This window comes from Neoarius graeffei (assembly GCF_027579695.1).
Source record: "Neoarius graeffei isolate fNeoGra1 chromosome 18 unlocalized genomic scaffold, fNeoGra1.pri SUPER_18_unloc_1, whole genome shotgun sequence".
NCBI classification, from domain to species: Eukaryota; Metazoa; Chordata; class Actinopteri; order Siluriformes; family Ariidae; genus Neoarius; species Neoarius graeffei.
Window position 1 is genome coordinate 422430 of NW_026869982.1, and position 12079 is coordinate 434508.

The 12079-nt window shown below is 45.3% G+C and overlaps 19 non-coding genes and 32 pseudogenes across 19 annotated transcripts; all 51 read right to left on the reverse strand.

The window, feature by feature from the left end:
• Positions 1 to 19: 19 nt before the first annotated feature.
• Positions 20 to 138, reverse strand: LOC132877876 (5S ribosomal RNA). Its single transcript, XR_009653538.1, has one exon. It is a non-coding gene; the product is annotated as a 5S ribosomal RNA (ribosomal RNA).
• A 112-nt stretch (positions 139 to 250) lies between these two features.
• On the reverse strand, positions 251 to 369 carry LOC132880270 (5S ribosomal RNA; annotated as a pseudogene).
• Positions 370 to 493: 124 nt separating this feature from the next.
• On the reverse strand, positions 494 to 612 carry LOC132879080 (5S ribosomal RNA; annotated as a pseudogene).
• A 122-nt stretch (positions 613 to 734) lies between these two features.
• Positions 735 to 853, reverse strand: LOC132877888 (5S ribosomal RNA). Its single transcript, XR_009653549.1, has one exon. It is a non-coding gene; the product is annotated as a 5S ribosomal RNA (ribosomal RNA).
• Positions 854 to 965: 112 nt separating this feature from the next.
• Positions 966 to 1084, reverse strand: LOC132880271 (5S ribosomal RNA; annotated as a pseudogene).
• A 134-nt stretch (positions 1085 to 1218) lies between these two features.
• LOC132877901 (5S ribosomal RNA) lies at positions 1219 to 1337 on the reverse strand. The gene has a single exon (XR_009653561.1). It is a non-coding gene; the product is annotated as a 5S ribosomal RNA (ribosomal RNA).
• A 112-nt stretch (positions 1338 to 1449) lies between these two features.
• On the reverse strand, positions 1450 to 1568 carry LOC132878057 (5S ribosomal RNA; annotated as a pseudogene).
• Positions 1569 to 1687: 119 nt separating this feature from the next.
• Positions 1688 to 1806, reverse strand: LOC132877912 (5S ribosomal RNA). The gene has a single exon (XR_009653572.1). It is a non-coding gene; the product is annotated as a 5S ribosomal RNA (ribosomal RNA).
• A 112-nt stretch (positions 1807 to 1918) lies between these two features.
• Positions 1919 to 2037, reverse strand: LOC132877924 (5S ribosomal RNA). The gene has a single exon (XR_009653583.1). It is a non-coding gene; the product is annotated as a 5S ribosomal RNA (ribosomal RNA).
• A 112-nt stretch (positions 2038 to 2149) lies between these two features.
• Positions 2150 to 2268, reverse strand: LOC132880272 (5S ribosomal RNA; annotated as a pseudogene).
• Positions 2269 to 2382: 114 nt separating this feature from the next.
• LOC132879980 (5S ribosomal RNA) lies at positions 2383 to 2501 on the reverse strand (annotated as a pseudogene).
• A 122-nt stretch (positions 2502 to 2623) lies between these two features.
• LOC132877936 (5S ribosomal RNA) lies at positions 2624 to 2742 on the reverse strand. Its single transcript, XR_009653594.1, has one exon. It is a non-coding gene; the product is annotated as a 5S ribosomal RNA (ribosomal RNA).
• A 112-nt stretch (positions 2743 to 2854) lies between these two features.
• Positions 2855 to 2973, reverse strand: LOC132878058 (5S ribosomal RNA; annotated as a pseudogene).
• Positions 2974 to 3097: 124 nt separating this feature from the next.
• LOC132877947 (5S ribosomal RNA) lies at positions 3098 to 3216 on the reverse strand. Its single transcript, XR_009653605.1, has one exon. It is a non-coding gene; the product is annotated as a 5S ribosomal RNA (ribosomal RNA).
• A 112-nt stretch (positions 3217 to 3328) lies between these two features.
• Positions 3329 to 3447, reverse strand: LOC132877959 (5S ribosomal RNA). The gene has a single exon (XR_009653616.1). It is a non-coding gene; the product is annotated as a 5S ribosomal RNA (ribosomal RNA).
• Positions 3448 to 3559: 112 nt separating this feature from the next.
• LOC132881218 (5S ribosomal RNA) lies at positions 3560 to 3678 on the reverse strand (annotated as a pseudogene).
• A 139-nt stretch (positions 3679 to 3817) lies between these two features.
• Positions 3818 to 3936, reverse strand: LOC132876747 (5S ribosomal RNA). Its single transcript, XR_009652452.1, has one exon. It is a non-coding gene; the product is annotated as a 5S ribosomal RNA (ribosomal RNA).
• Positions 3937 to 4048: 112 nt separating this feature from the next.
• LOC132880274 (5S ribosomal RNA) lies at positions 4049 to 4167 on the reverse strand (annotated as a pseudogene).
• Positions 4168 to 4281: 114 nt separating this feature from the next.
• Positions 4282 to 4400, reverse strand: LOC132879981 (5S ribosomal RNA; annotated as a pseudogene).
• Positions 4401 to 4522: 122 nt separating this feature from the next.
• LOC132877970 (5S ribosomal RNA) lies at positions 4523 to 4641 on the reverse strand. The gene has a single exon (XR_009653627.1). It is a non-coding gene; the product is annotated as a 5S ribosomal RNA (ribosomal RNA).
• A 112-nt stretch (positions 4642 to 4753) lies between these two features.
• On the reverse strand, positions 4754 to 4872 carry LOC132880275 (5S ribosomal RNA; annotated as a pseudogene).
• Positions 4873 to 4991: 119 nt separating this feature from the next.
• On the reverse strand, positions 4992 to 5110 carry LOC132879081 (5S ribosomal RNA; annotated as a pseudogene).
• Positions 5111 to 5232: 122 nt separating this feature from the next.
• LOC132877981 (5S ribosomal RNA) lies at positions 5233 to 5351 on the reverse strand. Its single transcript, XR_009653638.1, has one exon. It is a non-coding gene; the product is annotated as a 5S ribosomal RNA (ribosomal RNA).
• A 112-nt stretch (positions 5352 to 5463) lies between these two features.
• LOC132880276 (5S ribosomal RNA) lies at positions 5464 to 5582 on the reverse strand (annotated as a pseudogene).
• Positions 5583 to 5706: 124 nt separating this feature from the next.
• On the reverse strand, positions 5707 to 5825 carry LOC132879082 (5S ribosomal RNA; annotated as a pseudogene).
• A 122-nt stretch (positions 5826 to 5947) lies between these two features.
• Positions 5948 to 6066, reverse strand: LOC132877993 (5S ribosomal RNA). The gene has a single exon (XR_009653649.1). It is a non-coding gene; the product is annotated as a 5S ribosomal RNA (ribosomal RNA).
• Positions 6067 to 6178: 112 nt separating this feature from the next.
• On the reverse strand, positions 6179 to 6297 carry LOC132880278 (5S ribosomal RNA; annotated as a pseudogene).
• Positions 6298 to 6456: 159 nt separating this feature from the next.
• On the reverse strand, positions 6457 to 6575 carry LOC132880279 (5S ribosomal RNA; annotated as a pseudogene).
• Positions 6576 to 6689: 114 nt separating this feature from the next.
• On the reverse strand, positions 6690 to 6808 carry LOC132879983 (5S ribosomal RNA; annotated as a pseudogene).
• Positions 6809 to 6930: 122 nt separating this feature from the next.
• LOC132878004 (5S ribosomal RNA) lies at positions 6931 to 7049 on the reverse strand. Its single transcript, XR_009653660.1, has one exon. It is a non-coding gene; the product is annotated as a 5S ribosomal RNA (ribosomal RNA).
• Positions 7050 to 7161: 112 nt separating this feature from the next.
• On the reverse strand, positions 7162 to 7280 carry LOC132880280 (5S ribosomal RNA; annotated as a pseudogene).
• Positions 7281 to 7399: 119 nt separating this feature from the next.
• Positions 7400 to 7518, reverse strand: LOC132879084 (5S ribosomal RNA; annotated as a pseudogene).
• A 122-nt stretch (positions 7519 to 7640) lies between these two features.
• Positions 7641 to 7759, reverse strand: LOC132878017 (5S ribosomal RNA). Its single transcript, XR_009653672.1, has one exon. It is a non-coding gene; the product is annotated as a 5S ribosomal RNA (ribosomal RNA).
• Positions 7760 to 7871: 112 nt separating this feature from the next.
• LOC132880281 (5S ribosomal RNA) lies at positions 7872 to 7990 on the reverse strand (annotated as a pseudogene).
• Positions 7991 to 8114: 124 nt separating this feature from the next.
• Positions 8115 to 8233, reverse strand: LOC132879085 (5S ribosomal RNA; annotated as a pseudogene).
• A 122-nt stretch (positions 8234 to 8355) lies between these two features.
• On the reverse strand, positions 8356 to 8474 carry LOC132878029 (5S ribosomal RNA). Its single transcript, XR_009653683.1, has one exon. It is a non-coding gene; the product is annotated as a 5S ribosomal RNA (ribosomal RNA).
• Positions 8475 to 8586: 112 nt separating this feature from the next.
• Positions 8587 to 8705, reverse strand: LOC132880282 (5S ribosomal RNA; annotated as a pseudogene).
• A 149-nt stretch (positions 8706 to 8854) lies between these two features.
• On the reverse strand, positions 8855 to 8973 carry LOC132880283 (5S ribosomal RNA; annotated as a pseudogene).
• Positions 8974 to 9087: 114 nt separating this feature from the next.
• On the reverse strand, positions 9088 to 9206 carry LOC132879984 (5S ribosomal RNA; annotated as a pseudogene).
• A 122-nt stretch (positions 9207 to 9328) lies between these two features.
• On the reverse strand, positions 9329 to 9447 carry LOC132878041 (5S ribosomal RNA). The gene has a single exon (XR_009653691.1). It is a non-coding gene; the product is annotated as a 5S ribosomal RNA (ribosomal RNA).
• A 112-nt stretch (positions 9448 to 9559) lies between these two features.
• On the reverse strand, positions 9560 to 9678 carry LOC132880284 (5S ribosomal RNA; annotated as a pseudogene).
• Positions 9679 to 9797: 119 nt separating this feature from the next.
• On the reverse strand, positions 9798 to 9916 carry LOC132879086 (5S ribosomal RNA; annotated as a pseudogene).
• A 122-nt stretch (positions 9917 to 10038) lies between these two features.
• LOC132878052 (5S ribosomal RNA) lies at positions 10039 to 10157 on the reverse strand. The gene has a single exon (XR_009653692.1). It is a non-coding gene; the product is annotated as a 5S ribosomal RNA (ribosomal RNA).
• Positions 10158 to 10269: 112 nt separating this feature from the next.
• Positions 10270 to 10388, reverse strand: LOC132880286 (5S ribosomal RNA; annotated as a pseudogene).
• A 124-nt stretch (positions 10389 to 10512) lies between these two features.
• LOC132879087 (5S ribosomal RNA) lies at positions 10513 to 10631 on the reverse strand (annotated as a pseudogene).
• A 122-nt stretch (positions 10632 to 10753) lies between these two features.
• LOC132878064 (5S ribosomal RNA) lies at positions 10754 to 10872 on the reverse strand. The gene has a single exon (XR_009653693.1). It is a non-coding gene; the product is annotated as a 5S ribosomal RNA (ribosomal RNA).
• A 112-nt stretch (positions 10873 to 10984) lies between these two features.
• LOC132880287 (5S ribosomal RNA) lies at positions 10985 to 11103 on the reverse strand (annotated as a pseudogene).
• A 124-nt stretch (positions 11104 to 11227) lies between these two features.
• LOC132879089 (5S ribosomal RNA) lies at positions 11228 to 11346 on the reverse strand (annotated as a pseudogene).
• A 122-nt stretch (positions 11347 to 11468) lies between these two features.
• LOC132878076 (5S ribosomal RNA) lies at positions 11469 to 11587 on the reverse strand. The gene has a single exon (XR_009653694.1). It is a non-coding gene; the product is annotated as a 5S ribosomal RNA (ribosomal RNA).
• A 112-nt stretch (positions 11588 to 11699) lies between these two features.
• LOC132880288 (5S ribosomal RNA) lies at positions 11700 to 11818 on the reverse strand (annotated as a pseudogene).
• A 134-nt stretch (positions 11819 to 11952) lies between these two features.
• On the reverse strand, positions 11953 to 12071 carry LOC132880289 (5S ribosomal RNA; annotated as a pseudogene).
• Between the last annotated feature and the right edge of the window lie 8 nt (positions 12072 to 12079).

Genomic DNA, 12079 nt, shown 5'->3' on the forward strand with positions numbered 1-12079 from the left:
GCAAGAAGACAAAATAAAATGCTTACAGTACCTGGTATTCCTAGGCAGTCTCCCACTCAAGTACTAACCAGGCCCAACTCTGTTTAGCTTCTGAGATCAGACGGGATCAGGCGTTGTCAGAGTGGTTTGGCCGTAAGCAACAGCTTGTTGGAAATGTGCCGTTTTTCTTGCCTTGCGATCAGAAGGAAAATTCTTGCCTTGCGACCAGAAGGAAAATTCAAACAGATTTCTGCAAGAAGACAAAATAAAATGCTTACAGTACCTGGTATTCCTAGGCAGTCTCACACTCAAGTACTAACCAGGCCCAACTCTGTTTAGCTTCTCAGATCAGACAGGATCAGGCATTGTCAGAGTGGTTTGGACGTAAACAACAGTCTGGAAATGTGTGCCTTGCCTTGCCTTGCCTTGCCTTGCCTTGCGCCCAGAAGGAAAATTCTTGCCTTGCGAGCAGAAGGAAAATTCAAACAGATTTCTGCAAGAAGACAAAATAAAATGCTTACAGTACCTGGTATTCCTAGGCAGTCTCCCACTCAAGTACTAACCAGGCCCAACTCTGTTTAGCTTCTGAAATCAGACGGGATCAGGCATTGTCAGAGTGGTTTGGCCGTGAGCAACAGTTTGCTGGAAATGTGCCGTTTTTCTTGCCTTGCCTTGCCTTGCGCCCAGAAGGAAAATTATTGCCTTGCTAGCAGAAGGAAAATTCAAACAGATTTCTGCAAGAAGACAAAATAAAATGCTTACAGTACCTGGTATTCCTAGGCAGTCTCCCACTCAAGTACTAACCAGGCCCAACTCTGTTTAGCTTCTGAGATCAGACGGGATCAGGCGTTGTCAGAGTGGTTTGGCCGTAAGCAACAGCTTGTTGGAAATGTGCCGTTTTTCTTGCCTTGCGATCAGAAGGAAAATTCTTGCCTTGCGACCAGAAGGAAAATTCAAACAGATTTCTGCAAGAAGACAAAATAAAATGCTTACAGTACCTGGTATTCCTAGGCAGTCTCACACTCAAGTACTAACCAGGCCCAACTCTGTTTAGCTTCTCAGATCAGACAGGATCAGGCATTGTCAGAGTGGTTTGGACGTAAACAACAGTCTGGAAATGTGTGCCTTGCCTTGCCTTGCCTTGCCTTGCCTTGCCTTGCCTTGCGCCCAGAAGGAAAATTCTTGCCTTGCGAGCAGAAGGAAAATTCAAACAGATTTCTGCAAGAAGACAAAATAAAATGCTTACAGTACCTGGTATTCCTAGGCAGTCTCCCACTCAAGTACTAACCAGGCCCAACTCTGTTTAGCTTCTGAGATCAGACGGGATCAGGCGTTGTCAGAGTGGTTTGGCCGTAAGCAACAGCTTGTTGGAAATGTGCCGTTTTTCTTGCCTTGCGATCAGAAGGAAAATTCTTGCCTTGCGACCAGAAGGAAAATTCAAACAGATTTCTGCAAGAAGACAAAATAAAATGCTTACAGTACCTGGTATTCCTAGGCAGTCTCCCACTCAAGTACTAACCAGGCCCAACTCTGTTTAGCTTCTGAGATCAGATGGGATCAGGCGTTGTCAGAGTGGTTTGGACGTAAACAACAGTCTGGAAATGTGTGCCTTGCCTTGCCTTGCCTTGCCTTGCGCCCAGAAGGAAAATTCTTGCCTTGCGAGCAGAAGGAAAATTCAAACAGATTTCTGCAAGAAGACAAAATAAAATGCTTACAGTACCTGGTATTCCTAGGCAGTCTCCCACTCAAGTACTAACCAGGCCCAACTCTGTTTAGCTTCTGAGATCAGACGGGATCAGGCGTTGTCAGAGTGGTTTGGCCGTAAGCAACAGCTTGTTGGAAATGTGCCGTTTTTCTTGCCTTGCGATCAGAAGGAAAATTCTTGCCTTGCGACCAGAAGGAAAATTCAAACAGATTTCTGCAAGAAGACAAAATAAAATGCTTACAGTACCTGGTATTCCTAGGCAGTCTCCCACTCAAGTACTAACCAGGCCCAACTCTGTTTAGCTTCTGAGATCAGACGGGATCAGGCGTTGTCAGAGTGGTTTGGCCGTAAGCAACAGCTTGTTGGAAATGTGCCGTTTTTCTTGCCTTGCGATCAGAAGGAAAATTCTTGCCTTGCGACCAGAAGGAAAATTCAAACAGATTTCTGCAAGAAGACAAAATAAAATGCTTACAGTACCTGGTATTCCTAGGCAGTCTCACACTCAAGTACTAACCAGGCCCAACTCTGTTTAGCTTCTCAGATCAGACAGGATCAGGCATTGTCAGAGTGGTTTGGACGTAAACAACAGTCTGGAAATGTGTGCCTTGCCTTGCCTTGCCTTGCGCCCAGAAGGAAAATTCTTGCCTTGCGAGCAGAAGGAAAATTCAAACAGATTTCTGCAAGAAGACAAAATAAAATGCTTACAGTACCTGGTATTCCTAGGCAGTCTCCCACTCAAGTACTAACCAGGCAAAACTCTGTTTAGCTTCTGAAATCAGACGGGATCAGGCATTGTCAGAGTGGTTTGGCCGTGAGCAACAGTTTGCTGGAAATGTGCCGTTTTTCTTGCCTTGCCTTGCCTTGCGCCCAGAAGGAAAATTATTGCCTTGCGAGCAGAAGGAAAATTCAAACAGATTTCTGCAAGAAGACAAAATAAAATGCTTACAGTACCTGGTATTCCTAGGCAGTCTCCCACTCAAGTACTAACCAGGCCCAACTCTGTTTAGCTTCTGAGATCAGACGGGATCAGGCGTTGTCAGAGTGGTTTGGCCGTAAGCAACAGCTTGTTGGAAATGTGCCGTTTTTCTTGCCTTGCGATCAGAAGGAAAATTCTTGCCTTGCGACCAGAAGGAAAATTCAAACAGATTTCTGCAAGAAGACAAAATAAAATGCTTACAGTACCTGGTATTCCTAGGCAGTCTCCCACTCAAGTACTAACCAGGCCCAACTCTGTTTAGCTTCTGAGATCAGATGGGATCAGGCGTTGTCAGAGTGGTTTGGACGTAAACAACAGTCTGGAAATGTGTGCCTTGCCTTGCCTTGCCTTGCCTTGCCTTGCGCCCAGAAGGAAAATTCTTGCCTTGCGAGCAGAAGGAAAATTCAAACAGATTTCTGCAAGAAGACAAAATAAAATGCTTACAGTACCTGGTATTCCTAGGCAGTCTCCCACTCAAGTACTAACCAGGCCCAACTCTGTTTAGCTTCTGAGATCAGACGGGATCAGGCGTTGTCAGAGTGGTTTGGCCGTAAGCAACAGCTTGTTGGAAATGTGCCGTTTTTCTTGCCTTGCGATCAGAAGGAAAATTCTTGCCTTGCGACCAGAAGGAAAATTCAAACAGATTTCTGCAAGAAGACAAAATAAAATGCTTACAGTACCTGGTATTCCTAGGCAGTCTCCCACTCAAGTACTAACCAGGCCCAACTCTGTTTAGCTTCTGAGATCAGACGGGATCAGGCGTTGTCAGAGTGGTTTGGCCGTAAGCAACAGCTTGTTGGAAATGTGCCGTTTTTCTTGCCTTGCGATCAGAAGGAAAATTCTTGCCTTGCGACCAGAAGGAAAATTCAAACAGATTTCTGCAAGAAGACAAAATAAAATGCTTACAGTACCTGGTATTCCTAGGCAGTCTCACACTCAAGTACTAACCAGGCCCAACTCTGTTTAGCTTCTCAGATCAGACAGGATCAGGCATTGTCAGAGTGGTTTGGATGTAAACAACAGTCTGGAAATGTGTGCCTTGCCTTGCCTTGCCTTGCCTTGCCTTGCCTTGCCTTGCCTTGCTCCCAGAAGGAAAATTCTTGCCTTGCGAGCAGAAGGAAAATTCAAACAGATTTCTGCAAGAAGACAAAATAAAATGCTTACAGTACCTGGTATTCCTAGGCAGTCTCCCACTCAAGTACTAACCAGGCCCAACTCTGTTTAGCTTCTGAGATCAGACGGGATCAGGCGTTCTCAGAGTGGTTTGGCCGTAAGCAACAGCTTGTTGGAAATGTGCCGTTTTTCTTGCCTTGCGATCAGAAGGAAAATTCTTGCCTTGCGACCAGAAGGAAAATTCAAACAGATTTCTGCAAGAAGACAAAATAAAATGCTTACAGTACCTGGTATTCCTAGGCAGTCTCACACTCAAGTACTAACCAGGCCCAACTCTGTTTAGCTTCTCAGATCAGACAGGATCAGGCATTGTCAGAGTGGTTTGGACGTAAACAACAGTCTGGAAATGTGTGCCTTGCCTTGCCTTGCCTTGCGCCCAGAAGGAAAATTCTTGCCTTGCGAGCAGAAGGAAAATTCAAACAGATTTCTGCAAGAAGACAAAATAAAATGCTTACAGTACCTGGTATTCCTAGGCAGTCTCCCACTCAAGTACTAACCAGGCAAAACTCTGTTTAGCTTCTGAAATCAGACGGGATCAGGCATTGTCAGAGTGGTTTGGCCGTGAGCAACAGTTTGCTGGAAATGTGCCGTTTTTCTTGCCTTGCCTTGCCTTGCGCCCAGAAGGAAAATTATTGCCTTGCGAGCAGAAGGAAAATTCAAACAGATTTCTGCAAGAAGACAAAATAAAATGCTTACAGTACCTGGTATTCCTAGGCAGTCTCCCACTCAAGTACTAACCAGGCCCAACTCTGTTTAGCTTCTGAGATCAGACGGGATCAGGCGTTGTCAGAGTGGTTTGGCCGTAAGCAACAGCTTGTTGGAAATGTGCCGTTTTTCTTGCCTTGCGATCAGAAGGAAAATTCTTGCCTTGCGACCAGAAGGAAAATTCAAACAGATTTCTGCAAGAAGACAAAATAAAATGCTTACAGTACCTGGTATTCCTAGGCAGTCTCACACTCAAGTACTAACCAGGCCCAACTCTGTTTAGCTTCTCAGATCAGACAGGATCAGGCATTGTCAGAGTGGTTTGGACGTAAACAACAGTCTGGAAATGTGTGCCTTGCCTTGCCTTGCCTTGCCTTGCGCCCAGAAGGAAAATTCTTGCCTTGCGAGCAGAAGGAAAATTCAAACAGATTTCTGCAAGAAGACAAAATAAAATGCTTACAGTACCTGGTATTCCTAGGCAGTCTCCCACTCAAGTACTAACCAGGCCCAACTCTGTTTAGCTTCTGAAATCAGACGGGATCAGGCATTGTCAGAGTGGTTTGGCCGTGAGCAACAGTTTGCTGGAAATGTGCCGTTTTTCTTGCCTTGCCTTGCCTTGCACCCAGAAGGAAAATTATTGCCTTGCGAGCAGAAGGAAAATTCAAACAGATTTCTGCAAGAAGACAAAATAAAATGCTTACAGTACCTGGTATTCCTAGGCAGTCTCCCACTCAAGTACTAACCAGGCCCAACTCTGTTTAGCTTCTGAGATCAGACGGGATCAGGCGTTGTCAGAGTGGTTTGGCCGTAAGCAACAGCTTGTTGGAAATGTGCCGTTTTTCTTGCCTTGCGATCAGAAGGAAAATTCTTGCCTTGCGACCAGAAGGAAAATTCAAACAGATTTCTGCAAGAAGACAAAATAAAATGCTTACAGTACCTGGTATTCCTAGGCAGTCTCACACTCAAGTACTAACCAGGCCCAACTCTGTTTAGCTTCTCAGATCAGACAGGATCAGGCATTGTCAGAGTGGTTTGGACGTAAACAACAGTCTGGAAATGTGTGCCTTGCCTTGCCTTGCCTTGCCTTGCCTTGCGCCCAGAAGGAAAATTCTTGCCTTGCGAGCAGAAGGAAAATTCAAACAGATTTCTGCAAGAAGACAAAATAAAATGCTTACAGTACCTGGTATTCCTAGGCAGTCTCCCACTCAAGTACTAACCAGGCCCAACTCTGTTTAGCTTCTGAAATCAGACGGGATCAGGCATTGTCAGAGTGGTTTGGCCGTGAGCAACAGTTTGCTGGAAATGTGCCGTTTTTCTTGCCTTGCCTTGCCTTGCGCCCAGAAGGAAAATTATTGCCTTGCTAGCAGAAGGAAAATTCAAACAGATTTCTGCAAGAAGACAAAATAAAATGCTTACAGTACCTGGTATTCCTAGGCAGTCTCCCACTCAAGTACTAACCAGGCCCAACTCTGTTTAGCTTCTGAGATCAGACGGGATCAGGCGTTGTCAGAGTGGTTTGGCCGTAAGCAACAGCTTGTTGGAAATGTGCCGTTTTTCTTGCCTTGCGATCAGAAGGAAAATTCTTGCCTTGCGACCAGAAGGAAAATTCAAACAGATTTCTGCAAGAAGACAAAATAAAATGCTTACAGTACCTGGTATTCCTAGGCAGTCTCACACTCAAGTACTAACCAGGCCCAACTCTGTTTAGCTTCTCAGATCAGACAGGATCAGGCATTGTCAGAGTGGTTTGGACGTAAACAACAGTCTGGAAATGTGTGCCTTGCCTTGCCTTGCCTTGCCTTGCCTTGCCTTGCCTTGCCTTGCCTTGCCTTGCCTTGCCTTGCGCCCAGAAGGAAAATTCTTGCCTTGCGAGCAGAAGGAAAATTCAAACAGATTTCTGCAAGAAGACAAAATAAAATGCTTACAGTACCTGGTATTCCTAGGCAGTCTCACACTCAAGTACTAACCAGGCCCAACTCTGTTTAGCTTCTCAGATCAGACAGGATCAGGCATTGTCAGAGTGGTTTGGACGTAAACAACAGTCTGGAAATGTGTGCCTTGCCTTGCCTTGCCTTGCGCCCAGAAGGAAAATTCTTGCCTTGCGAGCAGAAGGAAAATTCAAACAGATTTCTGCAAGAAGACAAAATAAAATGCTTACAGTACCTGGTATTCCTAGGCAGTCTCCCACTCAAGTACTAACCAGGCAAAACTCTGTTTAGCTTCTGAAATCAGACGGGATCAGGCATTGTCAGAGTGGTTTGGCCGTGAGCAACAGTTTGCTGGAAATGTGCCGTTTTTCTTGCCTTGCCTTGCCTTGCGCCCAGAAGGAAAATTATTGCCTTGCGAGCAGAAGGAAAATTCAAACAGATTTCTGCAAGAAGACAAAATAAAATGCTTACAGTACCTGGTATTCCTAGGCAGTCTCCCACTCAAGTACTAACCAGGCCCAACTCTGTTTAGCTTCTGAGATCAGACGGGATCAGGCGTTGTCAGAGTGGTTTGGCCGTAAGCAACAGCTTGTTGGAAATGTGCCGTTTTTCTTGCCTTGCGATCAGAAGGAAAATTCTTGCCTTGCGACCAGAAGGAAAATTCAAACAGATTTCTGCAAGAAGACAAAATAAAATGCTTACAGTACCTGGTATTCCTAGGCAGTCTCACACTCAAGTACTAACCAGGCCCAACTCTGTTTAGCTTCTCAGATCAGACAGGATCAGGCATTGTCAGAGTGGTTTGGACGTAAACAACAGTCTGGAAATGTGTGCCTTGCCTTGCCTTGCCTTGCCTTGCGCCCAGAAGGAAAATTCTTGCCTTGCGAGCAGAAGGAAAATTCAAACAGATTTCTGCAAGAAGACAAAATAAAATGCTTACAGTACCTGGTATTCCTAGGCAGTCTCCCACTCAAGTACTAACCAGGCCCAACTCTGTTTAGCTTCTGAAATCAGACGGGATCAGGCATTGTCAGAGTGGTTTGGCCGTGAGCAACAGTTTGCTGGAAATGTGCCGTTTTTCTTGCCTTGCCTTGCCTTGCACCCAGAAGGAAAATTATTGCCTTGCGAGCAGAAGGAAAATTCAAACAGATTTCTGCAAGAAGACAAAATAAAATGCTTACAGTACCTGGTATTCCTAGGCAGTCTCCCACTCAAGTACTAACCAGGCCCAACTCTGTTTAGCTTCTGAGATCAGACGGGATCAGGCGTTGTCAGAGTGGTTTGGCCGTAAGCAACAGCTTGTTGGAAATGTGCCGTTTTTCTTGCCTTGCGATCAGAAGGAAAATTCTTGCCTTGCGACCAGAAGGAAAATTCAAACAGATTTCTGCAAGAAGACAAAATAAAATGCTTACAGTACCTGGTATTCCTAGGCAGTCTCACACTCAAGTACTAACCAGGCCCAACTCTGTTTAGCTTCTCAGATCAGACAGGATCAGGCATTGTCAGAGTGGTTTGGACGTAAACAACAGTCTGGAAATGTGTGCCTTGCCTTGCCTTGCCTTGCCTTGCCTTGCGCCCAGAAGGAAAATTCTTGCCTTGCGAGCAGAAGGAAAATTCAAACAGATTTCTGCAAGAAGACAAAATAAAATGCTTACAGTACCTGGTATTCCTAGGCAGTCTCCCACTCAAGTACTAACCAGGCCCAACTCTGTTTAGCTTCTGAAATCAGACGGGATCAGGCATTGTCAGAGTGGTTTGGCCGTGAGCAACAGTTTGCTGGAAATGTGCCGTTTTTCTTGCCTTGCCTTGCCTTGCGCCCAGAAGGAAAATTATTGCCTTGCTAGCAGAAGGAAAATTCAAACAGATTTCTGCAAGAAGACAAAATAAAATGCTTACAGTACCTGGTATTCCTAGGCAGTCTCCCACTCAAGTACTAACCAGGCCCAACTCTGTTTAGCTTCTGAGATCAGACGGGATCAGGCGTTGTCAGAGTGGTTTGGCCGTAAGCAACAGCTTGTTGGAAATGTGCCGTTTTTCTTGCCTTGCGATCAGAAGGAAAATTCTTGCCTTGCGACCAGAAGGAAAATTCAAACAGATTTCTGCAAGAAGACAAAATAAAATGCTTACAGTACCTGGTATTCCTAGGCAGTCTCACACTCAAGTACTAACCAGGCCCAACTCTGTTTAGCTTCTCAGATCAGACAGGATCAGGCATTGTCAGAGTGGTTTGGACGTAAACAACAGTCTGGAAATGTGTGCCTTGCCTTGCCTTGCCTTGCCTTGCCTTGCCTTGCCTTGCCTTGCCTTGCCTTGCGCCCAGAAGGAAAATTCTTGCCTTGCGAGCAGAAGGAAAATTCAAACAGATTTCTGCAAGAAGACAAAATAAAATGCTTACAGTACCTGGTATTCCTAGGCAGTCTCACACTCAAGTACTAACCAGGCCCAACTCTGTTTAGCTTCTCAGATCAGACAGGATCAGGCATTGTCAGAGTGGTTTGGACGTAAACAACAGTCTGGAAATGTGTGCCTTGCCTTGCCTTGCCTTGCGCCCAGAAGGAAAATTCTTGCCTTGCGAGCAGAAGGAAAATTCAAACAGATTTCTGCAAGAAGACAAAATAAAATGCTTACAGTACCTGGTATTCCTAGGCAGTCTCCCACTCAAGTACTAACCAGGCAAAACTCTGTTTAGCTTCTGAAATCAGACGGGATCAGGCATTGTCAGAGTGGTTTGGCCGTGAGCAACAGTTTGCTGGAAATGTGCCGTTTTTCTTGCCTTGCCTTGCCTTGCGCCCAGAAGGAAAATTATTGCCTTGCGAGCAGAAGGAAAATTCAAACAGATTTCTGCAAGAAGACAAAATAAAATGCTTACAGTACCTGGTATTCCTAGGCAGTCTCCCACTCAAGTACTAACCAGGCCCAACTCTGTTTAGCTTCTGAGATCAGACGGGATCAGGCGTTGTCAGAGTGGTTTGGCCGTAAGCAACAGCTTGTTGGAAATGTGCCGTTTTTCTTGCCTTGCGATCAGAAGGAAAATTCTTGCCTTGCGACCAGAAGGAAAATTCAAACAGATTTCTGCAAGAAGACAAAATAAAATGCTTACAGTACCTGGTATTCCTAGGCAGTCTCACACTCAAGTACTAACCAGGCCCAACTCTGTTTAGCTTCTCAGATCAGACAGGATCAGGCATTGTCAGAGTGGTTTGGACGTAAACAACAGTCTGGAAATGTGTGCCTTGCCTTGCCTTGCCTTGCCTTGCGCCCAGAAGGAAAATTCTTGCCTTGCGAGCAGAAGGAAAATTCAAACAGATTTCTGCAAGAAGACAAAATAAAATGCTTACAGTACCTGGTATTCCTAGGCAGTCTCCCACTCAAGTACTAACCAGGCCCAACTCTGTTTAGCTTCTGAAATCAGACGGGATCAGGCATTGTCAGAGTGGTTTGGCCGTGAGCAACAGTTTGCTGGAAATGTGCCGTTTTTCTTGCCTTGCCTTGCCTTGCACCCAGAAGGAAAATTATTGCCTTGCGAGCAGAAGGAAAATTCAAACAGATTTCTGCAAGAAGACAAAATAAAATGCTTACAGTACCTGGTATTCCTAGGCAGTCTCCCACTCAAGTACTAACCAGGCCCAACTCTGTTTAGCTTCTGAGATCAGACGGGATCAGGCGTTGTCAGAGTGGTTTGGCCGTAAGCAACAGCTTGTTGGAAATGTGCCGTTTTTCTTGCCTTGCGATCAGAAGGAAAATTCTTGCCTTGCGACCAGAAGGAAAATTCAAACAGATTTCTGCAAGAAGACAAAATAAAATGCTTACAGTACCTGGTATTCCTAGGCAGTCTCACACTCAAGTACTAACCAGGCCCAACTCTGTTTAGCTTCTCAGATCAGACAGGATCAGGCATTGTCAGAGTGGTTTGGACGTAAACAACAGTCTGGAAATGTGTGCCTTGCCTTGCCTTGCCTTGCCTTGCCTTGCGCCCAGAAGGAAAATTCTTGCCTTGCGAGCAGAAGGAAAATTCAAACAGATTTCTGCAAGAAGACAAAATAAAATGCTTACAGTACCTGGTATTCCTAGGCAGTCTCCCACTCAAGTACTAACCAGGCCCAACTCTGTTTAGCTTCTGAAATCAGACGGGATCAGGCATTGTCAGAGTGGTTTGGCCGTGAGCAACAGTTTGCTGGAAATGTGCCGTTTTTCTTGCCTTGCCTTGCCTTGCACCCAGAAGGAAAATTATTGCCTTGCGAGCAGAAGGAAAATTCAAACAGATTTCTGCAAGAAGACAAAATAAAATGCTTACAGTACCTGGTATTCCTAGGCAGTCTCCCACTCAAGTACTAACCAGGCCCAACTCTGTTTAGCTTCTGAGATCAGACGGGATCAGGCGTTGTCAGAGTGGTTTGGCCGTAAGCAACAGCTTGTTGGAAATGTGCCGTTTTTCTTGCCTTGCGATCAGAAGGAAAATTCTTGCCTTGCGACCAGAAGGAAAATTCAAACAGATTTCTGCAAGAAGACAAAATAAAATGCTTACAGTACCTGGTATTCCTAGGCAGTCTCACACTCAAGTACTAACCAGGCCCAACTCTGTTTAGCTTCTCAGATCAGACAGGATCAGGCATTGTCAGAGTGGTTTGGACGTAAACAACAGTCTGGAAATGTGTGCCTTGCCTTGCCTTGCCTTGCCTTGCCTTGCGCCCAGAAGGAAAATTCTTGCCTTGCGAGCAGAAGGAAAATTCAAACAGATTTCTGCAAGAAGACAAAATAAAATGCTTACAGTACCTGGTATTCCTAGGCAGTCTCCCACTCAAGTACTAACCAGGCCCAACTCTGTTTAGCTTCTGAAATCAGACGGGATCAGGCATTGTCAGAGTGGTTTGGCCGTGAGCAACAGTTTGCTGGAAATGTGCCGTTTTTCTTGCCTTGCCTTGCCTTGCGCCCAGAAGGAAAATTATTGCCTTGCTAGCAGAAGGAAAATTCAAACAGATTTCTGCAAGAAGACAAAATAAAATGCTTACAGTACCTGGTATTCCTAGGCAGTCTCCCACTCAAGTACTAACCAGGCCCAACTCTGTTTAGCTTCTGAGATCAGACGGGATCAGGCGTTGTCAGAGTGGTTTGGCCGTAAGCAACAGCTTGTTGGAAATGTGCCGTTTTTCTTGCCTTGCGATCAGAAGGAAAATTCTTGCCTTGCGACCAGAAGGAAAATTCAAACAGATTTCTGCAAGAAGACAAAATAAAATGCTTACAGTACCTGGTATTCCTAGGCAGTCTCACACTCAAGTACTAACCAGGCCCAACTCTGTTTAGCTTCTCAGATCAGACAGGATCAGGCATTGTCAGAGTGGTTTGGACGTAAACAACAGTCTGGAAATGTGTGCCTTGCCTTGCCTTGCCTTGCCTTGCCTTGCCTTGCCTTGCGCCCAGAAGGAAAATTCTTGCCTTGCGAGCAGAAGGAAAATTCAAACAGATTTCTGCAAGAAGACAAAATAAAATGCTTACAGTACCTGGTATTCCTAGGCAGTCTCACACTCAAGTACTAACCAGGCCCAACTCTGTTTAGCTTCTCAGATCAGACAGGATCAGGCATTGTCAGAGTGGTTTGGACGTAAACAACAGTCT